At 39.6% G+C, this 24,680-nt stretch overlaps 1 pseudogene; it reads left to right on the top strand.

Moving 5' to 3' along the window:
* Nucleotides 1–15,306: 15,306 nt before the first annotated feature.
* LOC106539400 (transcription initiation factor IIA subunit 2 pseudogene) lies at nucleotides 15,307–15,615 on the top strand (annotated as a pseudogene).
* Nucleotides 15,616–24,680: the final 9,065 nt, after the last annotated feature.

Below are 24,680 nucleotides of genomic sequence, written 5' to 3'. Positions count from 1 at the left end.
TTAATTTGAATGCTGCTTGGTGCAGATGCTCTCCATGTAATTTCTGTTTTCAAAGGGCTTTGTGAACAGTGAACTAATGAAAGAGAATTTATAGTGTTTATAGGGCTACGGTATAAATGCAATTTAATAGCCAAATGTCGGCAGGGAGCTATCTAACCTTTATCAAGAACTCATTAGTGGTCAAGGATTTCTGGTGGAATAATGAGATCCTGTCTGGCTTCTTTCCCATTTTTTGACAGGAGGACCATGTAAATCTGCTAACAACTAGAGGAATACATGAATTAACTGAGCTATAGCTAATTAGTGACATTTTTTTTCCTAAGGAAGTTTATGCCTGGGATTTGCAAAAACATCCAACCTGAGAATGATAACAGGCATGAATTTGAGAATGACCTCTGAGCTTTCTATGTTTGAGGCTCAGTTAGAAGTAAGCTATGGCTTTAGTATGTGAGATACCTTATATAGTTCAGTACTGTCCTGTACATGGTGGCTCAGGGGACATGGTGGCTCAATGGCTAAGACGCTGTGCTTGTTGATCAGAAAGGTCAACAGTTCAGCGATTCAAATCCCTAGCGCCGTATAACGGAGTGAGCTCCCGTTACTTGTCCCAGCTTCTATCAACCTAGCAGTTGGAAAGCACATAAAAATGCAAGTAGAAAAAATAGGAACCCTCTTTGGTGGGAAGGCAACAGCTTTCCATGCGCCTTCGGTAATTAGTCATGCCGGCCACATGACCATGGAGACGTCTTCAGAGAGCGCTGGCTCTTTGGCTCTTTGGAGATGAATACCACCCCCTAGAGTTGGGAACAACTAGCACACATGTGCAAGGGGAACTTTTACCTTTACTGCCCTGTGGTTTTCATATAACCTTGTTTCCATTATTTCTCCTCAGTTTTTATTAGGTCTGATTTTCCCCCAATACTTCCAACGGGAAGAAGAAAGGCTCATATAGGTAAAACTGAACCTTCTCTACAATAGGAAATTAGGAAGTCATCTAGATTCCAGAAGCCAGCATCCAATGTACTCTGGGTGTGATTTTCCCCAGGAAATGAAAAATGCTGCCTGAATCACATTCCTAAGAATGTATGATATTTCCCTTAACCTGGGATCAGCAAGCCTTTTCAGCCTGGAGGTTGCATTTAAAAAAGAAAGTATTTTGGCCTGCAAGACATGTATTGGGAATATCTAGTAATGTCACATCATAAGTAGTAATGACATCTGACATCTCCACTTGGAGATCTATTTAAGTATATAACAGAATAGCAGAATAACAGAGTTGGAAGGGACCTTGGAGGTCTTCTAATCCACATCCCCCTACTCAAGCAAGAGATCCTATACCGTACCAGACAAGTAGCCATCCGGTCTCTTCTTAAAGTCCTACAGTAATGGAGCACCCACAACTTTTGAAGGCAAGCCATTCCACTGGTTAATTGTTCTCACTGTTAGGAAAGTTCTCCTTAGTTCTTCTCCACAGTTGCTTCTCTCCTTGATCAGTTTCCATCCATTCTTTCTTGTCTTGCCGTCACTGTATCACCTTTCATTTTGCTATTTTGCTATAACTTCCATTTTGCTATTGAATTTCAGTGGTGAAATCTCAGTGTGCTTTGGGGACTACAAATTTGAGAGGGGATGAAAGCACATGTGGCCTATGGGCTTATGTTATCTTCCCAAATTTAATGCTAGGACATGTGAAAGATAAGGTAGGATGCGAGGTCCTATAAAGAAAATGAGATAGAAGGAGAGACAAGATCAGAACAGAAATCTTTCAGCTTGGCCTACTGCTAATCAGCTGCTGTACACATTCCCACTCAGAGGTGCTATTCTGCTGGTTCTGACCGGTTTGCTCAAACCGGTAGCGGAAATCATGGGTGGCCCTGCCCACCTGCCCTAGCTCTACGGCATTCCATTTAGACCTTTTTTAAAAGGCAAAGCGCATGCGCCTAAGGCAGAGTGCATGCATGGAGGTGGCGCATACAAATGAAGTGAGGTGCACGCCACATACAGGTACACGCACAAGGTAAGTGAATACCACCTCTGTTCCCACTGCTAAGTTAAGTCTGGGATTCTGGAATTTAAAATTTCCCAGAATGCTCCAGAATGATGAATTCATGAAATTAAGGGTTATATGGCTTCCCAGATTCCTGTCAACATCTTCAGATATGCACAGCTAAGATTATTATTAGTTTCTTGCTTTATGCATTTTAAATTTTAATAGTTCAACCCTTCAATGCAACACTTTTCTGTTTTTAAGGAACAATAAATAAGGATAGTTTTATGCTAACCACAATCATTCATTATTGTGCTTTATGCCCGGGTGCTAAATTCAAAAGCATCTGAAATAAATGATTGAAATTTGAGCCCCAAGGCTCAAGAAGTCTCTTGTAATAACAGTATTTTATGTATGATATCCTTCATGCATTATTCTGAAATGGTTGCCAAAGCAGCATGTCATGAAGGGCCTGTAAAAGCAGGAGGCATAGCCACCCTGCAAGATTTCAGTCTGAGGAATGCCACAGACTGAACCATGCTTCTAAAGCGACTACCACAAGAATAAGGGGCACTTCTGGAAAAGGACTCCATAGCAAAGAGTCTATCAGGAGAGTCTATCAGAACACAGGGGGGTCTGTCTGTTTTAAGCAATCCCTTTTCAGTTTTGTATTTCTATTATCTAATACAAAAGAAACATTGAAACAGTGGATTAAGAAGAATAAGGTAAAGGTAAAGATTCCCCGCATATGTGTGCTAGTCGTCTCTGGCTCTAGGGAGGCGTGCTCACCTCCATTTTTAAGCCGAAGAGCCAGCACTGTGCAAAGACCCCTCCGTGGCCATGTGCCTGGCATTACTAAATGCTGAAGGCGCACAGAGCGCTGTTACCTTCCAATTTTTCTACTTGAATTTTTTACGTGCTTTTGAACTGCTAGGTTGGCAGAAGCTGTGACAAGTAACAAGAGCTCACTCCATTACATGGCGCTAGGGATTCAAACTGCTGAACTGCTGAACTTCTGAACGACAAGCTCAGCATCTTAGCCACTGAGCTACCGCATCCCTTAGGAAGAATATTAATGCTTTTGAACTTTGGTGTTGGACAAGAACGCTGTGGATAGCTAAGAAAACAAAGAAATGATTTGTCAAAAACAGACCACAGTTCAAGGCACAAATGACCAGGCTCGAATTATCCAACTTCAGACACTCATGGGAGTGTCTGAAGGGAGTGTCTGAGGAGATGCTCATGGGAATGGCTGTAATGGTGGGAAAGATGGAAGGAAAGAGAAGAAGAGGAAGAGCAGCAGGCAATGAGTGCATGATTGGAAGACTTAAAAGACCAGGTGAGAAACAGATAATTGTTGTGGCCCGGCAGGAGCCGTTGGAGCTGCCACCAGACACCGACAGCGAGGGGTCTTATGAGTCGGCCCTGGATGTGGTGGAGGACCCTGGACAGGGTTCCAACTCTGAGCAGGGCGCAGAGAGACTGGTTGGCCACCAGGTGGCGCCTGAGCCTTGGATCAGTGGGGAGGAGACAAGAGTGAGTGATCCAGAAACCACCTCTAAGTTGTTCTGGGATGCACGCCATCGAAGGGCTACTCGGCATCAAGAACAACTACGTAATTACAGGAGGTAATTACGCTCAGCTGATGCTCATTAAGATCCTCTCCTGATTATAAAAGAGACTGCCCTTCTTGCAGAAGTCAATGTTAAGGACTAACGAGAAACAAACTTGGCAGGCTGGATTGCTGCCAGAGTTTGTTTGCATTGCTGCCAAAGTTTGTAGGACTTGCTGCCAGAGTGCTTATCTCTTTGTTTTTGTGGCTTTCAGCCAACGAGAGTCTGGACTGATTAAAAAACATTCTCATTTATGTTTATTTTTGGCTTTCGTTCCTGGACGGAGAAGGGGGGTCAGAAAAGATAATTATGGAGAAAATCTATGTCACTAGGACTTGAAAATAGCTTGATGGCACATAATCAAAAGAATATCCTAATAAACCAACAATAACACACAACAAATAACCCCCAAAAGCTGCTCAGGGACTGCCACTGTTGTCACATGCTGCTTCTCAGGTTTCTACCCAAGATAAGCATATATATGAAGTTTAATTTCCTAGTTTATTTTTTTGCACATGCCTCATATTCAGTTCACTGAACTTGAAAATTAAATGTGCATTATTTAAGTCTCTACATCTTTGGCATCCATTTCTTCAAAGGTAAAAAAAAAGATCTGGCCCTATTTTGCAAATAATGTATCCTAATATAATGTACCTTTAACATTATTTACATCAGATTTTCATGAAAACATTTTCCTGATATACAATTTTCTAATTGATGACAAATTTAGACTCCTGCAAATTTCTAAATTATTTTCAGTTTTTTAAAGTATTGATTTGAAAATGTGAAGTGGGTATATAGCCATTCAGATGCAACGTAATGAATTCTATTTTTGACCCTACTTCGCTTGTAGCACTACAATGCAAGGAAAAAGACTTTGTACTTGAATAGAGCATATTTTAATCCATATTTAATCCATCAAGACTCTTATGGTTATTGGTACTTGTCAGACACAATTCAAAAAGGTACCGGTAGATCTACTACACTGCTTGTGATAATTTCAAAGATGCAACAGAATAATTTACAGCTTCTACATTTATTCAGGGACAATCATTGCATATGACAAGAAAGGATTCACATTCTGAAGACGGACAATTATTGAATGCAGTTGGTAACAGTAAGACAAATGTTTATTTAAGCTTGCAAGTAAGGAAAAAGAGGTTCCACCCTTTCTTCCTCTGAGTCTGCCTTCTAAGGTTTAGCATATTCAATAAGATAATTATACTTGGAGCAGTTAGGATCGATTCAGCAAAACTACAAATGTACTTCAATACACAAACAACTTCCTACTAGTGTGTTCATCCTTATAGCTGGTACAGTTGGATGAGCCATCACATTCTTACATTCTTACATTCTTCTTTAACAATGTCTTGTGAGATAACAGAAAGTTAGATGAACCACCATATATACCAGTTTGTAAATTGGCTATTCCTAAAGCAAGATGGCGTAAACGTAAACATAAAAATGGCTACATTCTGATTCATTCGCCAATCACTTCCAGAAACCCCAACAGAATTCCCATTATGAAGAATGGTTGCAGGAACTGGACATGTCTAGTCTGACGAAGAGAAGGACTAGGGGTGACATGATAGCAGTGTTCCAATATCTCAGGAGCTGCCACAAAGAAGAGAAGGTCAACCTATACTCTAAAGCACCTGGGGGGTGGACAAGAAGCAATGGGTGGAAACTAATCAAGGAGAGAAGCAACCTAGAACTAAGGAGAGATTTCCTGACAGAACAATTACCGTATTTTTCAGAGTATAAGACGCACCAAATATTTTGAAGAGGCAAATTAAAAAAAAAAAGTTTTTCCACTCTGCAGACCTTCTAAAAAACCTCAGTTTTTTGTGAAAATGGGCCCGTTTTTAGTTAAAAAGGGGGCATGCATAGCTTTTATGAGGTTTGTAGAGTGCTCCTGGGGGCTGGGGGGGGGCAAAATGAGAAAAATGGTGCATTTTTTCTAGGGGCTGGGGGGGAAATCAGCCCATTTTTTTGCTCATTTTTGCCCTCCTCAGCCCCTAGGAGCACTCTGGAAGCCTCCTAAAGGCTATGCGTGGCCATTTTGGTGAAGGGGTGGGGTTTCAGGAGGCCAACACACCCAGATTTTCAGTCTCTTTTTTGAGGGAAAAAGGTTTGTCTTACACTCTGAAAAACACGGTAATCAATGGAACAATTTGCCTCCAGAAGTTGTGAATGCTCCAACACTGGAAGTTTTTAAGAAGAGGTTGGATAACCATTTGTCTGAAGTGGTGTAGGGTTTCCTGCCTAAGCAGGGGGTTGGACTAGAAGACCTCCAAGGTTCCTTCCAACTATTATTAACTGAGGGGTCCTTGGTGCTCTTTGAGCTTGCTTTTTTCTTGTAGACATTTCATTATCGTCTGATAATGTTACTTACTTGGCTTGTTTTTTTGTCTTCAAGAAAACCTCTCATGTCAATCATGAGCTCCAAATATTCTCCTTTATTAGTATTCTGTTAACTATTCCTGTAATATCCCAGTTGGTTTATACCTTCCAAATGATGCACTGTAGGTGTGGGAAGCAGTACAGCAAGTTCCAGAGCTGAAATATCCTGCTGAATGTGAACTAGGACAAGATGCTAGCTGCGCAATAGTCTCTATTTCCCTCTTTTCTTTCTTTTTAAAAGTTGCACATGTAGGCCATACAGTCTGGGCTTCCATGCAGCATGCCTCTTTTAACTTGGTTTGTTGCAAGCATTGTCATTCAATATGAAAACACCTGAATTCATTCCTTCTGTCACACATGCCAGCTAAGAAATGACTGTGGGATTCCTTCATTTTTATTCTTTTGCTGAGTACAATGCTAGGAGACTCTTTTGAAACTAGACTGAAAATAACCAATTATTTATTATGCCCCCCAAACAGGTATTTTTACCAAATTGACTGTGAATTTTCTCTTTCAATATTCTCTGAAATTGGAGCTGCAACTGAAGGAGTTTGCAAGGATTCTATCAATCCTCCATCTTTCATTAATTCCATCCTTTAATTTTTTTAAAAAAAATCCTTTTAAAATTATAACAGGAAAAGAAAAGAAAAAAACCCCCACAAAAGTAACAGAACACAAAATGCATACATTATTTAAAAAATACACAGGAGCTTAAAAAAAATAAAACAACCACCAAAAATAAAAACAAAACAAAACTATATTGTATACTATGTCACTATAACAAACAATTACAATTGCTTGAGCCATGGTGGCACAGTGGTTAGAATGCATTCCTGCAGGGCTAACTCACTGCTCACTCCAGGAGTTCAATTCTCACCAGGCTTAAGGTTTACTCAGTCTTCCATCATTCCAAAATCAGTAAAATGAGGACCCCAAAGATTGTTGGGGGCAATATGCTTACTCTGTGAACCACTTAGAAAGGGTTGTAAAGCACTGTGAATTGGTGTATAAGTTTAAGTGCTATTGTTATTGCTATCTAATGCAAACATTATCTGTGTGTGTGTGTGTGTGTGCGCGCGCGTGCGTGCATGCGTGTATTTCTAATATGAAATTGCTTTCTGAGAAAACATTAGGGAGATTTATGTATTCATGTAGATGCAAGGTAAATAGATATTTTTTCTAAAATAGCAGAATATTATATCAACTGGTCCTAATCAGAGTTGATGCCATTAAAAAAATAATGGTTATCCATCTGTTTAAGAAATATCAATTCTGCACTTGACTAAATTCTCTAAATATTTAGGTATGTGCATATCCAAAGATATAACTCAGTACCATGTAATATAAATAAAATATATAAAGAAGGTTCTTTAGATATGGCTAGATGGGAGTCATTAAACCTCATCCTTTGGGGAAAGGTGAATGTCTCAAAATAAATCTTATTTTCACTATTATGACAGATGGGTATAAGAATAAAGATTAAATCTGAATGAGTAAAAAAAAAGAATCCTGGTTCTGCCCAATGGAAAATCAGCTTTAGAAACACATTAATATTATCTTGGTTCAAAGCTCCATGTAAGAAATGAGCTTTTCAACTGAAAACGTGTTCCAGATGCTTAAAATATGTATAGTGAGAAAGTCCCTGCTATATGAGTATAGAGACTTCTCCAGCTCTTAGTCTTATAATTTAAAAGACATTATATGCACACATACTGTATTTTTTGGTCTATAAGATGCACTTCTCTCCCCACCCAAGTCGGTGGAAATGTCTGTGGCCAGGGGAGGGGGGGTTGGTGTGGCGGTGGCATTTGCTGCCGCTGCTTGCCACTGTTGGGGAACGCTGGGACCTTTGCTGCCGAGCAGCTGATTGGCAGTTGGATTGGTCTCCTGGAATACTGCCGATCAACTGTTCCAGGTGGCGGGGATTGCTGCCACCTATCACGGCTGATTACCATCGCTGCTGCCGCTGTTTGTCACTGGCAAGGAACACTGGAGCCTTTGCTGCTGAGCAGCTGATTGGTGGTTGGATCGGCCTCCTGGAATACTGCTGATCAGCTATTCTAGGTGGCGGGGATTGCTGCTGCCTATCGCTGCTGCTGCCTATTACTGCTGATCATGATCAGTGGAGGTGATAGGTGGCAGCAGCAAATGGCAATGGCAGCAACCCCTCACTGCCTAGAACAGCTGATCATTGGTATTCCAACTGCCAATCAGCTGCTTGGTAGCGAGGGCTCCAGAGTTCCCAGTGGACAGACATGGAGGAGGCAGTAATGGCAGTGTTTCCAGTTGGCCAGCCCACTGATTGGTGGGGCTACGGGAGGCCAGGATCCAGCTGTTGCTCAGCTGACCAGTGGTGGCTGCAATGGAGCAGAGCCCTGAGAAGCCACGTGCTGGGGCTGTGATTATGTGCTGAAGCTGACCAGGCTGTTTGCTGTTTGCTGCAAGGATGTTAGCCAGATGAATACCGGATAGATGCTGGGAGGCAGAGGCAGTGCCCTTTTTTTTTTCTTTTTTTCCTCCTTCAAACCTAGTGTACATCTTATGGTCCCGAGCCTCTTATAGACTGAAAACTAGAGTATACCATCATTCTAGACATTGTCTATCCACTGCAGGATGAAGGCCTCTCCCGTGTACATTTCGAATCAAAATGGTCCTGAGCTTGCTTTTGCCAATTGGGCCCGCAGTACTTGTTGATGTTGTTGATCCATCTTGTTTTAGGTCTCTTTCATGGGTGCTTATTATCAAATGGAATCCATTCTATGATTGGCTTGGTCAACCTGCCATTGGTTCTTCTTGCGCACACATATATATTTCTATGGATATAATGGTTTTTAAAATTATACTAAGCATAGTAGCTTTCTTACTGTACATATGTTAAGCAACTGGAACACGATTGAACAGTATGTTATATTTTCATATTGTATGGAACACAGCTTCTGTTTTGAGATGAATTCTTAGCAAACAAACAAACCAAACTAAAAATAAGATTGACCTAGGGGCACTGTTCAAGGAAGGCCTCAAATGCACTGAAAAATTGTTATGCTGAGTACTATGACCTAGTTTTAAATACAAATAGAGATTTACAGATACAGTTGTGTAGGCAGATTTTCAGCTGATCTTTTGAGAAACCATAGGACATTTTAAAAAAGAAATCCCGTGCTTTACCGTCAAATATTTATGGGCTGTAGCCGCTGGCATTGTCAATACATCAGGGAATATTCTAAAAATACTATGGCACGGCAGTAGAAAAATGTGATATTGCATTAAAGAGATTATGGTTTATGAATGCCTTGACCACATAGTGCTTTGTAAAATGATCTTACTTTTATGAACACCCAGGCGTGCCATAACAGATTGGGAGACAGCCAAATTTAAATGCTACGTCAACCCAAATCCAGCGAACTTTGTGTACTTTATTCTGTTTCAACCAAACTGTAGAGTATGATGTCTGAAATGATTTTGACTGCCAATGACACATTCTTCTTGGCACAGATTTCTAGTTGGCAACATTTGTTGTGGATGGGCCATGACCTACTCAGAACCTGTTCTTCATGAATAGCAATAGCATTTAGACTTACATACCACCCCATACTGCTTCACAGCACTATCTAGGCAGTTTGCAATGTTAGCATTGTTTGCATATTGCCCCCCAACAAACTGGGTCCTCATTTTACCAACTTCAGAAGGATGGAAGGCTGAGTTAATCTTGAATGTGAAGCTTGTTGGCCAATCTCATTATCTAAGTATGGGATGTGTTTGCAACAGAGTCAAATCACTGATCTCAAACTATCATCAATCAATCAATTTTCATTATGGTCCCAGCATTACAAATAAAATCATTAAAACACTGAAAAAATAAGATATTACAATTGATGGTGGGTTATCTGTGGGCAGTCAAATTCTGCTTAATTTTTCATACAGCCTAAAAGAATTTGGTCACATTAAGAGAAACTGATTCATGATCAGACTACAGATTTTGATAATGGAATTTGAGAAACTAAAGGAGATATTCAAGCATTGGGAAAACTTCAGTAACTTTTAAATCCTAGTGGTTTATCAGAAATTGAGAATGGCATACCTCTTTAAACCATCACTGCCTAGAACTTTTGACAAGCTCAATTTATCTTTTTGCTGCAGCACATATTTTTGATCTGTTCTTCATTTATCAACCTATCATCTTTTTTTAAAAAAAATAGTATTAATTTTTTTTTTCAGCTGATTCTTTATATATTTTTCATGTTTTCTTTTTCCATCTTCCTTTTTCTTTGTCACTCCTTTTCTTTCTTTCAATTTACTTTACTATATGTATATTTCTTGAATGCATTTTTATAGACGTCTCTTATTATTTGTTCAGTTCTTGGAATTCAATGTGAAGAAAGCTAATCTTGAATATTTGCATTAAATTAAGGAATGCAGCACATAATGAGCTGCACATCATCCCCTTTTCCAAGTAATTATTTATTCTGACGGTGGCCCTGAGATCATACACAACACCTTACAGGCATCAATTATTTGGCACAAAAACAGGTTTGGTCAACTGAAGACAAGAAAAAAATAACAATTAGCAGAGCAGGGAATGTTCATTAAGACTTCGGTGATGTTATTCATGTTACAGAATCTATTATAGCAGGGAGCCTAGGGTAATACAATCAATATTCTAGGTGTGATTCTCAAATATTTTTTCATAGAATGGGTGTAAGATATATTATAATTTGATACCATCCAGATATTAACTTTTTGTCTGAATGGTGATTGGTCTATGCTGGGACGCCGGGATTTTGACAATAGCATTTAGGGCACCTGGAAGGTATCAGGTTACAAAAGATTGCTTAAGATAATTTAGATAACATCAACACTACCTCACAGAATATACAGAATAAATGTTTTTATTGGTTTTATTTGTAATTCACTATGCCGAATTTTCAAAGGTGATGCCATCCCAGGGTGTGGGACCATAATTCTCATCATCCTCAGATAATTGGCCAATCACCATGCTGGCTGATTAGGACTGGGAATTATGGGACAGCAACATTGGAGTCCTACCAATTGCTAAACTCAAATAAATAGAGATTTTCATAGAGATAATTTCTAAGTAACTTTTTGCGCCAGAGTAAACAGCAAATCATCTCATCAACCGCTATTCTCCATCTGTGAGTTGCTTTATATGACTTTATTGCCTATGCATACAAAGAATAAAGGGGATTTGCACAACAGCATTGTTTCCAAATAAGAAAAGATATAGTAGACTTAAGTATTTAGAAATATATCTTTTCTGCCGTACCTTATAAAAGAGAAGATATAAAGGTCACAAAGTTTTGAAATGTGGGGTCATAATTGGAGTTTTTTTTTTTTAAAAAAAAGAAAACTGCCTTTACACTTGAAGGCATATTTGAAAAAAGTTAAACAATCCACCTCCACAAATCCATTCATGCTTCCTTTGTAATATGCCTCATCTGGATGAAATGGGCTAAAAACTATAGTCTGGATACTAAACCAAGATATAATTTCTTACTTAACTTTAAGTGTTAAGTTCATTCCAGTTTTAGAGCTTTTTCCAAGACACCTCCTAGATCAGCAGTCCCCAACTTTTCTGGCTCCATGGGCTAGTAGTGGCAGTGGCAACAGCAGGTGTATATGTGAGTGAGGATGGTTTCCTGTGCGTGCCCACTGCTTGTGCAAATGGAGTTTTATATGCTCGCCCACTGCTTCCGTGGTCCCATTCCCATAATATAGAATAGAATAACAGAGTTGGAAGGGACCTTGGAGGTCTTTTAGTCCAACCCCCTGCTTAGGCAGGAAACCCTACACCCCTTCAGACAAATGGTTATCCAACATCTTTTTAAAAACTACCAGTGTTGGAGCATTCATAACTTCTGGAAGCAAGTTTTTTCACTGATTAATTGTTCTAACTGTTAAAAAAACTGTCAGGAAATTACCAACGGGCTTCAGACTGGTACCAGTCCATGGACCAGGGGGCTGGGACCCCTGTCCTAGATGACCTCCGTCTCCTCAGGAAAGCTTCAAAGAAGAGGCTTCTAGTTCAGCAAACAACATGAAGCTTCTTAAATTTGATGGAGGCTCCCACTCAGTCACCTTGAATAATTTAAAAAGTAAGTGAAATTCTGCCTTCCCCAAAGTCCAGTCTGGTGATTTTTCTTCCTACAGATGTTTAATTAAAAAAAAGTTATCAGACTGTAAATCCCTCCCCCAAAGGGGGCAGTTAAATGTAATGTACCCTCATATCATGTAGTCAGGATAAAAAATATTGGATAGGTTTGCCAGTAATGTGTCTCCAGCTAAGGGAGATTCACAAATGCATGCAGAACCTGATTAATGCATAGAATTCCACAGATCAATGCTCATATTTGTGAATTCACACCATTTTTATTATTCAATGAGATACGTACCATCTTGCCTTGTACAGTCAAGTGCATCCTTGTCTTTTTTTAAAACTTTATTTGATTAATGCAAATGAATTGCCTGAAGCAATCAGACTCTGTTTGCCAAGTTAGTCATTATACAGTGACAAAGATTAGTATGGGGCCTAATCAAAAGAAGCAGTAATTGATACTTTGTCAGTTCTGGTCTTTAATCAGGGAAGCTTTCTTCCAATCATCAACCATTAAAGAAATTCATTTATTTGGTTACTTTGGGGATACGTTCAACAAAAGTTAGTTGAAATATTCTGAAACATGCCCTGTGGCAGAGGTGGTATTTAGCAGGTACTGACCAGTTCTGGAGAACCGGTAGTGTAAATGTTGAGTAATTCGGAGAACCAGTAAATACCACCTCTGAGTGCCCCCATCTATTCTCTCCCGAGTCCCAGCTGATCGCGAGGGAATGGAGATTTTACAGTATCCTTCCTCTGCCACCCTCACCAAGCCACGCCCACATAAACAGTAGTAAGAGTTTTTAAATCCCACCACTGCTCTGTGGCTATTATTATTTTTATAATATTGTTTGTCAGGAAGTCTGATATATTTGTATGAATGAGATAGACATCCTCTAAATTTCCTTACTTGTGAGCCATCAAAACTCTTTTTTAAAAACAAACAAACTACAGCCAGTGTTTTAACATGACTGTCAAAACTTCTTACTGAAATGGACCTCAAAGTACATCACTTACAAGTCTTACAACTTAGTCTAATAAATGGAAGGCAGCTGCTTTGGTTCATATCTAGCTCTGCTCAATGAAGATGATTTATGATTTAAGACACACCACAAGTCCATCTAGCCAAATGTAGCATGCTTTCCTATGTATGCCTTAAATTTTGCATTTCCACATTACCTCTTCTTGTTTCCATTAACACAGAAATACGTAACCTTCTGGGGCTGTGTGTAACATTTTTAGAAGGGTTAAGAGCAAGTTCCTTAGGCAATTCTAGGCAACCAATCTTTTTATCACCCAACAGCTCTAAATCCAGCTAAATGCATTGAAGTTGTACTGGATTGTAGTTGGTGAGTTTTTGTTTTTCACTCTGTTCTAATACATTTGCATTTTGGCCTAAACATGGACACATATACATATACTGCTAAGAATTGCCAGCCAAGAATTGACTCATCTCAGCTTCTGTGGTCCATATTTTAAATGCACAGTACAATTTATTCCCTTCACAAAAAATAAAGGTAATAAACTGTTTTCCCTCAGATTTTGACATTTGCTCTGCTGGCAAATTTCCACTGCCTTTAAAATTTCTAATGCTGGTAGGTGGAACAATGAACTCCTCTAAAAAATTATATGCAATTGTCATAGGCAAAGTGACAACCCATCCGCTCCTTTTCTGGCATGACAAAGATATGCAGAATTTAGGTAAATAGGCAGTTACAGAAAAAGGTAAAACTTCTTAGCATCCTCTACAAGGAAGTACATGAGTGTTGAAATAAAGAAGTATAGAGGAAATCTAGACAGGTAAATGACATTTTGGCAAGCAAACAGCCACGCTCAGAGAGCATCAAGTAATTCTCGGACTGTCAAATACCTGTGAAGCATCAGATTCAGTAAGACGCAGTGATTCTGACATGGAACATAGACGACAAAATTCTGCACCAAACTCTGAGATTAAAAAGTATGGAAAAAAATGGGCAGCAAATTTCCCAACTTGTAAACATCCTGCTTGCTTATCACATAATTCACTTTTTGGATAAACAATATTATGCAGTATCCAATCTGAGTCGGTCACCGTGACCTGAGGTTTATTCTTCCAAGCTTTTGAACTCGTGCTGGAGCACAACCTTAGGGAACTTCTCTCTCTCCAGATATTATGCAGTGAACAAAAAAGGAGCAAGAAATAACAAGAGAAAGACATTAAAGGCATGAGGTAAGTGAAGGAGGATGTAAAATTAACTTATGCAAGCATCATTCTTTATATTCTCTCTCTCTCTCTCTCTCTCTCTCTCTCTCTCTCCCTCCTTCCCTCCCTCCCTCCCTCCCTCCCTCCCTCCCTCCCTCCCTCCCTCTCTCTCTCTCTCTCTCTCTCTCTCTCTCTCTCTCTCTCTCCCTCAGAAGACATTCTTGCTTCTCTGGTGAAACTTATAAAAATATTTTAATGTTTCCTTACCATAATTTTCTCAGGTGGATGGCAATGAGTTGAAGCTGCAGAATGTGTTAGAACTAGAATTTTTCAAAGTTTACTGCAGTCCTATTCGTGTGCTCAGTCCTGGTCTGTCTGTCTGGACATAAAATTATAGTGGCATTCAAAATTAGAGGCTTTGAGGCTCTTAATTTGTTAATTTCTGCCACATGTTAATATTTTTTTACACTTGCCTGCACATTCTGTAGGTGGTGTATAACAATGGGTATGTAACCTATGTTGAAAACTCCAAATGATGTCAATGTGTGGCTTAAAATCCCTGAGTCCATCATTTTATGTCTTCCTTAATGGTCCTTATTTGAAAGCAATAGCAATAATAGCAATAACAGTAGACTTATATACCGCTTCATAGGCCTTTCAGGCCTCTCTAAGCGGTTTACAGAGTCAGCATATTGGCCCCAACAACAATCCGGGTCCTCATTTTACCCACCTCGGAAGGATGGAAGGCTGAGTCAACCCTGAGCCGGTGAGATTTGAACCGCTGAACTGCTGATCTAGCAGTCAGCCTGCAGTGCTGCATTTAACCACTGCGCCACCTTGGCTCCTAGATTAGCACCTTAGATTATATTGGGTGGTATCAGAAAGAGGCAGGGATAGGAGCCGGTGGCCCATTGGAGGTCTGGAGGAACCTGGTAGGCCCCTTGCGGGCAAGAGATCTTTAATAAAAATCAGGTGGTTTCAGATCTGTGGATGATCAGCGTCTACTTGAGCCATGGCTTACCAACTGTATAGAAACACTATCCGGGGAAACAGTCTTCAAGAAAGCCTGGATGAGCTCATTCAGCTTCAGCTTGCTGTCCTCCTAAAGTTTGACAAAACTATCAGTGCTGCATTGGCACAGCGGGTCAGAAATAGAGACAATTTCAGGGGCTCTCTGAACGCGTCCAGGTTTTGCGACAATGTTTGGACCTTTGTACTGAATGATGTGGAATTCAGAGAGGCTACCGAGGTGGTGAAAGCATATGAAGTCAAAATCATAACCTCCGACGGGAAAAATACAGGTTCCAATGCTGCGGAATGAAGGGGAATCGGGGCCTCTGAGCCCATGTGGACTGGAATGGGCAGGGCTTCCAGGGGAGCATCCTGGACAAAGAAAGACTCTGTCCAGAGTTGTTTTAATAATGCAGGCCTTTTCTGGAAGTTCTTGTGGAACTGTTTATTTTTATTTTTATTTATTTTATTTATTTTGTCAAACATGGACATGAACGAAAAAAATGAGTACAAATAAATGGGGACAGTAGGACAGGGATGGTAGGCACGCCGGTACGCTTATGCACGCCCCCTTTACCAACCTCTTAGGAATGGGGTGAGGTCCACGGTAGACAGTTTAAGGATGAAGCTGTGAGGGTTTGAAGATGTAACAAGGGAGTCAGGTAGAGCATTCCAGGCGCTGACCACTCTGTTGCTGAAGTCATATTTTCTGCAATTTAGTTTGGAGCGGTTTACCTTGAGTTTGTATCTATTGTTTTCCCGAGTATTATTGAGGTTGAAGATGATGTAGTCATTGGTAGGTAAGACGTTGTAGCAGACACTTTGTAGCAAAGGAGTGGAGTACTTTTCTCGTGAAATATTTCTGGAAACACTCAATTGTATTAATGTCCGATATACAGTGTGGATTCCAGGCAGATGAGCTGTATTAGAGAATTGGTCTGGCAAAGGTTTTGTATGCCCTAGTTTGCAGTACAATGTTACCGGAGAAGAAGCTTCACAGAATTAGGTTAACAACTCTTAATACCTTTTTGGCAATGTTATAGTAAGCTGTCTTATCAAGGTCCCATAAAGCAGCTCAGAGCATTGGCTCAGTGTCAAAGATGAGCAAGCTTGCTTTTTTAAAAAAAGAGGATTAAAAATAAAGATGAAACCTACATAGCTACTTTTGGGTTCATCAAGGTCACCAATAAATATTTTATTTAAAACTTTAAAAAATATTATATGTATTTTAGCATTTTGTATTACTGGACCTTTATAAACCAAGAACATGACTGATTAGAGGTAGTGAATGTTGCACTCCAGCTCATCTCATTTACACGGAGCTTGATTGGAAGTTGGGGGGGGGGGGACAGAAACTAAAGTTTTCTGTATGTTCCTGAAAGAACTGTGATGAATTACTGCATCATTCTGGTTTAAATTAGATTGTCAGGCAAAGGAGAATAATTATACCAGGGACTTCAGTGCTCAAACTCCTTTTCTCTTATTTTTATTTCCAAGTTGGAAACACTTCTGTAAAGAGTCATCTGAGTGAAGTGGATAGAATAAAAAGAAGCAGATATATGTAAAATATAAAGCAGAACTGCTGTATAATTACACTTTATTCATTGTCCAGTGGTACATGACATTTTATATTTGGTGTTTGAATTCCCAGTCTTAATCAACAGTATTCCCATAAAGGAATTAGGGATTGATGATGTGTGGAAATCAGTCTTCCAAAATCTCTGAAGGGTTTTTTTTTTTTTTTGGCAAATGCTATTTCCTTTTAAATCCATCTCTTTTTATTTAAGGAGTTCAGGGAGCCGTACATCGTTTCTTTAATTTTATCCCCATAGCAACAAGTTTTCTAAGTAAATTGGTCCCCAAACCGTCTATTGAGCTTCAATGAAGTTGAACATTCCCTGGTTGTAATTCAGCAATGTAACCCAAGGTTAACAATCCTTTTTGGCTTTGGGGGCTCTACTATAATACTATATATTATCTGTGAACTATCACAGAAGTGATAGGACTGAACTTTTCACTTTTTTTGTGTGTGTTTTGTGAGTTGGAGGAGTTAACAATAGAAATTTTGCCCGATTAAAAAACTGAAATCGTTAAGTATGCTTAGATCTTTAAATCCCCAAAACTTAAAAAAAATGCAAAAAATATTCAGTTCCACCCACTTAAGAAGGACTTGGGAATACAAATGGAGTTTTGTGAATTCTGTAGGTTTTTCAGATAGAGATATAGATTAATAGAGTTGGAAGGGACCTTGTAGGTCATCTGGTCCAATCCTCCACCAAGCAGGAGACCCTACACCATTTCTGGCAGATGGCAATCCAGTCTCATCTTGAAAGCTTCCAGTGATGAAGCTCCCACAACTTCCAAAGGCAGACTGTTCCATTGGTTGATGGTTCTCACTGTCAGAAAACTTCTCCTTATTTCCAGATTGAATCTCTCCTTGATCAGTTTCCATCCTTTATTCCTTGTCTGGCCTTCAGGTGCTTTGGAGAATAGTTTGATCCTTTCTTCTCGGTGGCAGCCCCTCAAATATTGGAAGACTGCTATCATGTCTCCCCTGGTCCTTCTCTTCACTAGACTAGCCACACTGATAATTCTGGGTTGCCCTTTCGTGATCTAATGGTTGCGGCTTCCTGTTGTTGTTTTTTTAAAAACCCTTTCTTTCTTTGGAAATTTGGATTATAAAAGGTCAGAGTGTACTTGAGCTGCTTTTTCTCTTATGTATCTCTGCAGCCCCGTAGGAGGAATTATTATTTCTGCCCTTTGTATTAACTGAATCCATAAAGGGAATGAATAGGAAGTCAGGGATTAACACAATGCCAGGCTACATTCATGGTCTAGCATTTATAGGGGGTTTATTCCCTTCAAAGGAGATGAATCTCCTCCTGGTGGAAAAATGGATTAGTCATTGTGAGGCAAGAATTTCTTACTTGGTTGATTTTTCTTTTTCTTCTTGTTTTCTTTAAAACAACAATAATAAGTATTAACATTTTCTTAGTTCACTGATTCTGCAGGGAAACATAAAAAAGGAAAGATGATATTTGTAGTTGTATGACAAAAAACTTCACTTCTTTTGACACACACACACACACACACACACACACACACACACACACACACACACGTCTTTGATCATGCTGCCATAACCCTTCCTTATGGACACTGGTGTGTCTTTGTTTGATATTATGCTGATCAAGTGATCTTCTATAAGAAGAAGAAAGAAGATGATGTTACCTTTCAGGACTGTGATAGTACATGGGCTATTGGCTTTCTCACTCTACCTGCTTAGTTTTAAGATATCCCATTCCTTTTAAGTCAACATGAGATTAATATGGAGCAAGAATGCTAGCATAGAACTAGACTAAATATTTATAAGAGATCAATCATTCACCCGGCTCTTTCAAAAGAGTTCAGATAATTGTATGAATTCCATAGCCTGTTTATGAATAGAATAGAATAGAATAACAGAATTGAAAGGGACCTTGGAGGTCTTTTAGTCTACTCCCCTGCTTAGGCAGGAAAACCTACATCACTACAGAAAAATGTTTATCCAACCTCTTCTTAAAAACTTCCAGTGTTGGAGCATTCACAACTTCCGGAGGAAAGTTGTTCCACTGATTAATTGTTTTAACTGTCAGGAAATTTCTCCTTAGTTCTAAGTTGCTTCTCTCCTTGACTAGCTTCCACCCATTGCTTCTTGTCCTACCCTCAGATGCTTTGGAGAATAGCTTGACTTCCTCTTCTTTGTGGCTGCCCCTGAGCTATTGGAACACTGCTATCATATCACCCCTAGTCCTTCTTTTCAGCATACTAGACATACCCATGAGAATGTACAGTATAGTCTTTATTGTCATTGTACAAAATAAATATGATGAAATTGGTTTTAGCCTCACTGGTTCAATCCATGACAACAAATACAAACCACATAAATAGTATAAGGAATAATCCCAGTGCAAGTAATTAGGGGGAAAGAGGGAAAAAAAGAAAGAAAAAAAAACTAGTCCGCATGTGCGTGGAGTGATTGTGGTTGTGTTTAAGAGTCTGACAGCCCAAGGATAGAAACTATTTTTAAACCTATTTATTCAGCTGGCTATGCTCTGATGTCTTCTGCCCGATGGTAGAAGTGCGAAGAGACACTGACCAGGGTGTGAATGGTGAATGTGAGAATGTTATGGAACTGTTATCCTCTTTCAAAGTAAACAAAAAAGGAAAGCTATTTCTTTTTCCTTGAGTTAAATGAGAAGGATTGAAAAAAAATATGCATAAGAGATATTTCACGCTGAACTATTTGAAACAGCTGCTTGCCTGACATGGGACATTATGTTTCGGCACCACAACCACTGAATTGATTATATTGCAATTAGCAGGCAAGGGAGGCAGTTTTATTAACCCTCCCACATTTTATAGGCAACGTGATGGATAGCCTCATGCGCTGTGTTTAGTGCCATAGATCTAGAAAGGACCATTTAGACGACTGAATCCAACATCTTGCCAAATTAAAGCATCTCAAACAACCTCAGACATCTCTGATAAATTTAACTTTTCTGTGAAATTGGTTTCACTGGGAAGCTATTCTTACTGATAGGAGAAAGCGTGCCTTGTGCATATAACATTCAGTTGGAATCTGCCTTCCTATACCTTGAATCTATTATTCCATGTCCTCCACTCTTGAATGAGCGAGAAGAGGTCCTGACCTCTCTTTGTGTGACATCTTTTCAGGTTTTTCAAAAGTGCTGTGATGCCCCTGCTCAAGTCTTTTATTCTCAAGGCTAAAAATACTCAGCTCCTTATCCTTCATAAGGTTTAGCTTCCAGTGCCCTGATCATCTTTAATATGCTTTTCTGAACCTGTTCTTATTTCTCTGAATCCTTCTTATAAGAGCATTTTCTGAAACAGGATAAAATACTGGGAGTCTGTTCCGACAAAAACAGAACAGAGTGCAACATTTACCTCCTATGATTTGGAAATTGTTATATCTATTGCTGTAGCTGAAAATTGCATTTGTATCATATGGTTAATTGTAGTTAGTTGGCAGCCAATTAGCAAAATTCCACAATATTATGACATAACTATTCCAATGCAAGGAAGAAGTGGCAGCTAAATTTAACTCACCTTGACCATGCTGAATCTTCACTCTGCAAAAACTAGGGCTGCATTGATTCAAATGTGGGATATTGTTTCATTATGCCAAAGATAATCTTAAACAAATGTAATTGTTTCATTAGTCAGGTTAGCTACTGTTCAGATGACTTCACGAAACAGTAGGTCATGGGTGTCAAACTCAAGGCCTGGGGGCTGGATCTGGCCTGTGGGGTGCTTAAATCTGGTCCGTGGGACTGCCCTGGAAACAGCAAAGGACTGGCCCTCAGTGCCTCTGCCAGCAAAAACAGAGCTCAGGAGAGCCATGGACGGCTCTCACAAGTTCCATTTTCCCTGGCAGAGGGTTGCAGGAGGGCATCACAGCGGAAAACGGAACTTGGGAGCACATTTTTGCTGGCAGACCACTAGCGCCATCCAACATGAGTGGTGTTTAAATAGCCATGCCCACCCTGGCCACATACACCCTGCCGCCTCCCCCCCCCCCGAGGTCCAACACAACCCTGATGCGGCTCTCAATGAAATCAAATTTGACAATAGGTTGCTTCTTATTTGATCTTTTAGAATTCTCTTAATATTCTCATGAACAGTTTGACTGTTGCTCAGTCAGACTTGATTTGTAGTGAATTTATGGACATGGCAACCTTACAGAAGCCTTACACCTCTTCTTTCTTATGAGATGGGTTTTCAAACTTTCTAGTCTAAGCTAGAGTCTTGGTGTTTTTTTGCGGGGCTCATATAGATGCTAACCAGGTCTGATCCTGCTTATATGCATAAACACAGACAGAGTGAGTGAGTGAGTGAGTGAGTAAGTGAAAGAGAAAGAGAAAAAGAGAGAAACTGAAGAAATGGATAAGGTTTTCATTCTGCATACCTGTTCTCCACATTCATTATTAAAAAGTTGGATAAAAATATTTGTCCTTTACTGAGCACTGTTGACTTCATTCTGCTCATCCAAATCAATTCATAATGTGGAACACTGATATGATTAAGTGGTTATTTAGTGGCCTGATGAAAGTGATGGCCTGGTGAATAAAAGGATGTGCCCTTTTGAATCTGTTGACGAGAGGAAGACTTGAGGGCTGACAGATAGAAATGAGTGTATTAAAGCCATGGTCTGGAGTTGATGTATTATAGATAGCAGGAGTTTTCCATAGCAATTATAGTGCAGCCATTGAGATAAAAAGGTGATTATATTTTGAAGAGGAAAACATGATTGTTCTATTATTATAGTCCTTCCAAGACAATGAATATAAATGGCCTTGAAGGAAACTGTAATATTTTCTTGAACTCAATCAGAAAAAAATAAATAGCGGGTGAACATGTTTCCTTCAGCCCTGTCATATGGAATTAAGCATGGACACAAAGAGAACAGGAAGTGGATCTGATGAATGATAATGGGGAGGGAAGAATCATTTGCTGAGTTTTAAAATAAACCGGCCGAAAGGAAACATGACAGATGTATATTTCTTCTAAAACCTGGTAGAAAACTTAAGGGAATCCTGCAGCAATGCAGGACAAACTTTGCACTGACTAGGAAAAATAAGATGCTTGAAATCAAATACTTCATTATAAATTTCTCTTGCAAAATCTGATCTAGCCAACAACACCGAGACGCTGTTGCTAGAGGAAATGCTGCCTGCTCCTCCTGCCTGTCTTTTCCCTCTGGTTTCCTCCTTTAGAAATCCATGAGGAAATTTTCTTTAATATTACAATGAGCCAATTTTGGATCCAAGTCACTCAAGCGTATCTGTCACTTGATATCTGACAAACAATAACTTGTCAGTTGATGACAGTGTGTGAACTGATGACATGATGAAAACTGCCTGGCACATTCTCAAATGTTTTCTTTTTTAGCTTCTATTCTCTTTAGCTCATTCTCAGCATGCTGGAGAATTCCTTCTGAATTCCTCTCGGCGGGATTTTGAGTTCAGTTTATTGCTGAAGATTACAAGAATGTGCTACTGGTGGACTTGCTTCTTCTGTTCACATCTTTTCTTCACTATAAAAGAGTCCCTAACTGTGCCACAGATAGAATTCACTCTTCCTCTCTTCCATTGGTCCTTTCATATCCACGGGGATATACAAAAGACGCAGGGCATCCTGCGGTCATGAAGCTTATTTTATAATTTCCCCCATTCCCTCTTCACACAGACACTTCCATCCACCCCTTGGATGACTGTTGAAGTCAAAAAAGCTGCGAAATATTTGTATTTCAAAACACAGGCTACTTTAAAAAAAACTCCCTAGGGTCACTTCATCACTAAAGAAGTTCAACATCCCTTCCCTGAAATTTTCGCTTAAAGTACCTTCTCTTTTAAGTGAATTTCTCTTCATCACACAGCAGTAAAGTTCTCTTTCTTCACACTATAGTCAACTGGCTATGAAAACAAATGCAAAAGAGAGGGTTTTTTTGTATAGTTTTGAAAATAATGCATTCAAGAGTTCACCAAAAGCAAGGGTGTTAAACTTGTTTCATTGAAGGCCTCATCAGGATTGTGTTTGACCTTGGAGGGAGGGTGGGCATGGCCAGCTCAACATCATTCATGTCGGGGGCACCTGTGGGGGCCCGATTGCTTTGGCAGTGAAAATGGGCTCCCAAGTTCCGTTTCCGGCTGCGACAGCCTCCTGCAACCTTCTGCCAGTGAAAACAGAGCTCGTGAGGGCTGCATGCTGCTTTCCTGAGCTCCATTTTCACTGGCAGAGGCACCATGGGTCAGTTCTTCACTGTTTCCAGGATGAAACTGAGGGCCAGATCTAGGCACCCTGGGGGCCATATCTGGCTCATGGGCCTTGAGTTGACACCCCTGCACTACAGTGCCAAATGTTGACAACCCTGTTCTACAGTGTTTGTTTTGTGAAGAAGAAAAAGAAAAAAAGCTTGCATCTACATAGCATCATCATCATCTTCTTCTTAGCACTTTATAAGTTCTCCAGTGCAGGAAACATAATCTCACAATATGAGTAAATGTTTAGTAAAAAGCTTATCCTAAACCAGGGGTAGTCAACCTTTTTATACCTACCGCCCACTTTTGTATTTCTGTTAGTAGTAAAATTTTCTAACCGCCCACCGGTTCCACAGTAGTGATTTTATGAAAACCTAATGAAAATGTTTTTAAATAATGCTGTGAATTTTTTTAAAAAGTCAATTAAATTAAAAAAAAGGAAAGTGCTTCAGTATCGAACAAAACCCCTACTGCCCACCATGAAAGCTGGAACACCCACTAGTGGCCGGTAGGGACCAGGTTGACTACCACTGTCCTAAACTGTCCAAATATTCAGGGACCAAAATCCTATTAAGACTATTGTTTCCTAACCTTAAAAGTGATTGGAATGTAGGATTGTTATTTCTAGGCTGGATCTGCATAGCAGCTGCAATTTATTAGAAATGTTACTTGATGTCATCATATGCTAATATGGGGGCTTGTGTGTGTTGGACTTCTGTTGATTGGGAAACTCTGGTTGCTCATTTAAAGTTCAGAAGTGCCTGCAGGAATTTTTTTTTAAGTTATGATGACAGCTGTCATTGCATAGTCTTGGCCACTATCTTGGTTTTTTTTTTGAATGTCCTTGTGGATACTGTTCACAATTTCACAAATTCACAATTTGCAGTAGAAGACCATCTTAAATGACAGGAATGAATGGAGAATAATTGATACTTCCTATGAATTAGGAAGATTGACTTACCATATTTCCTCTGATTCAATATGATCTGTAAAACCAATAAAGAGATGCTCAGCATTATTAAACACAGATTAACATTTTCTTCTTTTTCTTTATTTTCTTTAAAGAGCCATACTGGCACAGTGGTTAGAATGCAGTATTGCAGGCTAACTCTGCTCACTGCGAGGAGTTCAATCCTGACCAGCTTGACTCAGCCTTCCATTGCCCCTGAGGTTGGTAAAATGAGAAACCAGATTGTTGGGGGCAATATGTTGTCTCAGTAAACCACTTAGAGAGGCTATAAAGCACTATGAAGCTGTATATAAATCTAAGTACTATTGCTATTTTAAACTTTTAACAGTATTTGCTCAGATGGTACATAAAGTGATCAGATATATAATGGAAGGTTTGTAAGCTTGGACATATTTCAACAGAGTTGACAATGCAATGCAATCTGTGGAACTTTACTCAGGAACAAGCCCCAATGTGTTTGGTAAGGCTTAACACCCAGAAAACTATGTAAAAGAATGTCATTTTCATACTCAAAATCTGGTAATGCTTTTCTCAGTTTTTTTCTCATATCAACTTTGTAAAGTTGATCATCACTTATACATAAGG

The sequence above is a fragment of the Thamnophis sirtalis genome, unplaced genomic scaffold, assembly GCF_051295495.1.
Source record: "Thamnophis sirtalis isolate CommonGarterSnake01/CBP01778 unplaced genomic scaffold, rThaSir2_p1.2 scaffold_7, whole genome shotgun sequence".
In the NCBI taxonomy this organism is placed as follows: Eukaryota; Metazoa; Chordata; class Lepidosauria; order Squamata; family Natricidae; genus Thamnophis; species Thamnophis sirtalis.
Note: the sequence above shows the minus strand (reverse complement) of the source record. Positions and strands in the feature narration are given on the sequence as shown.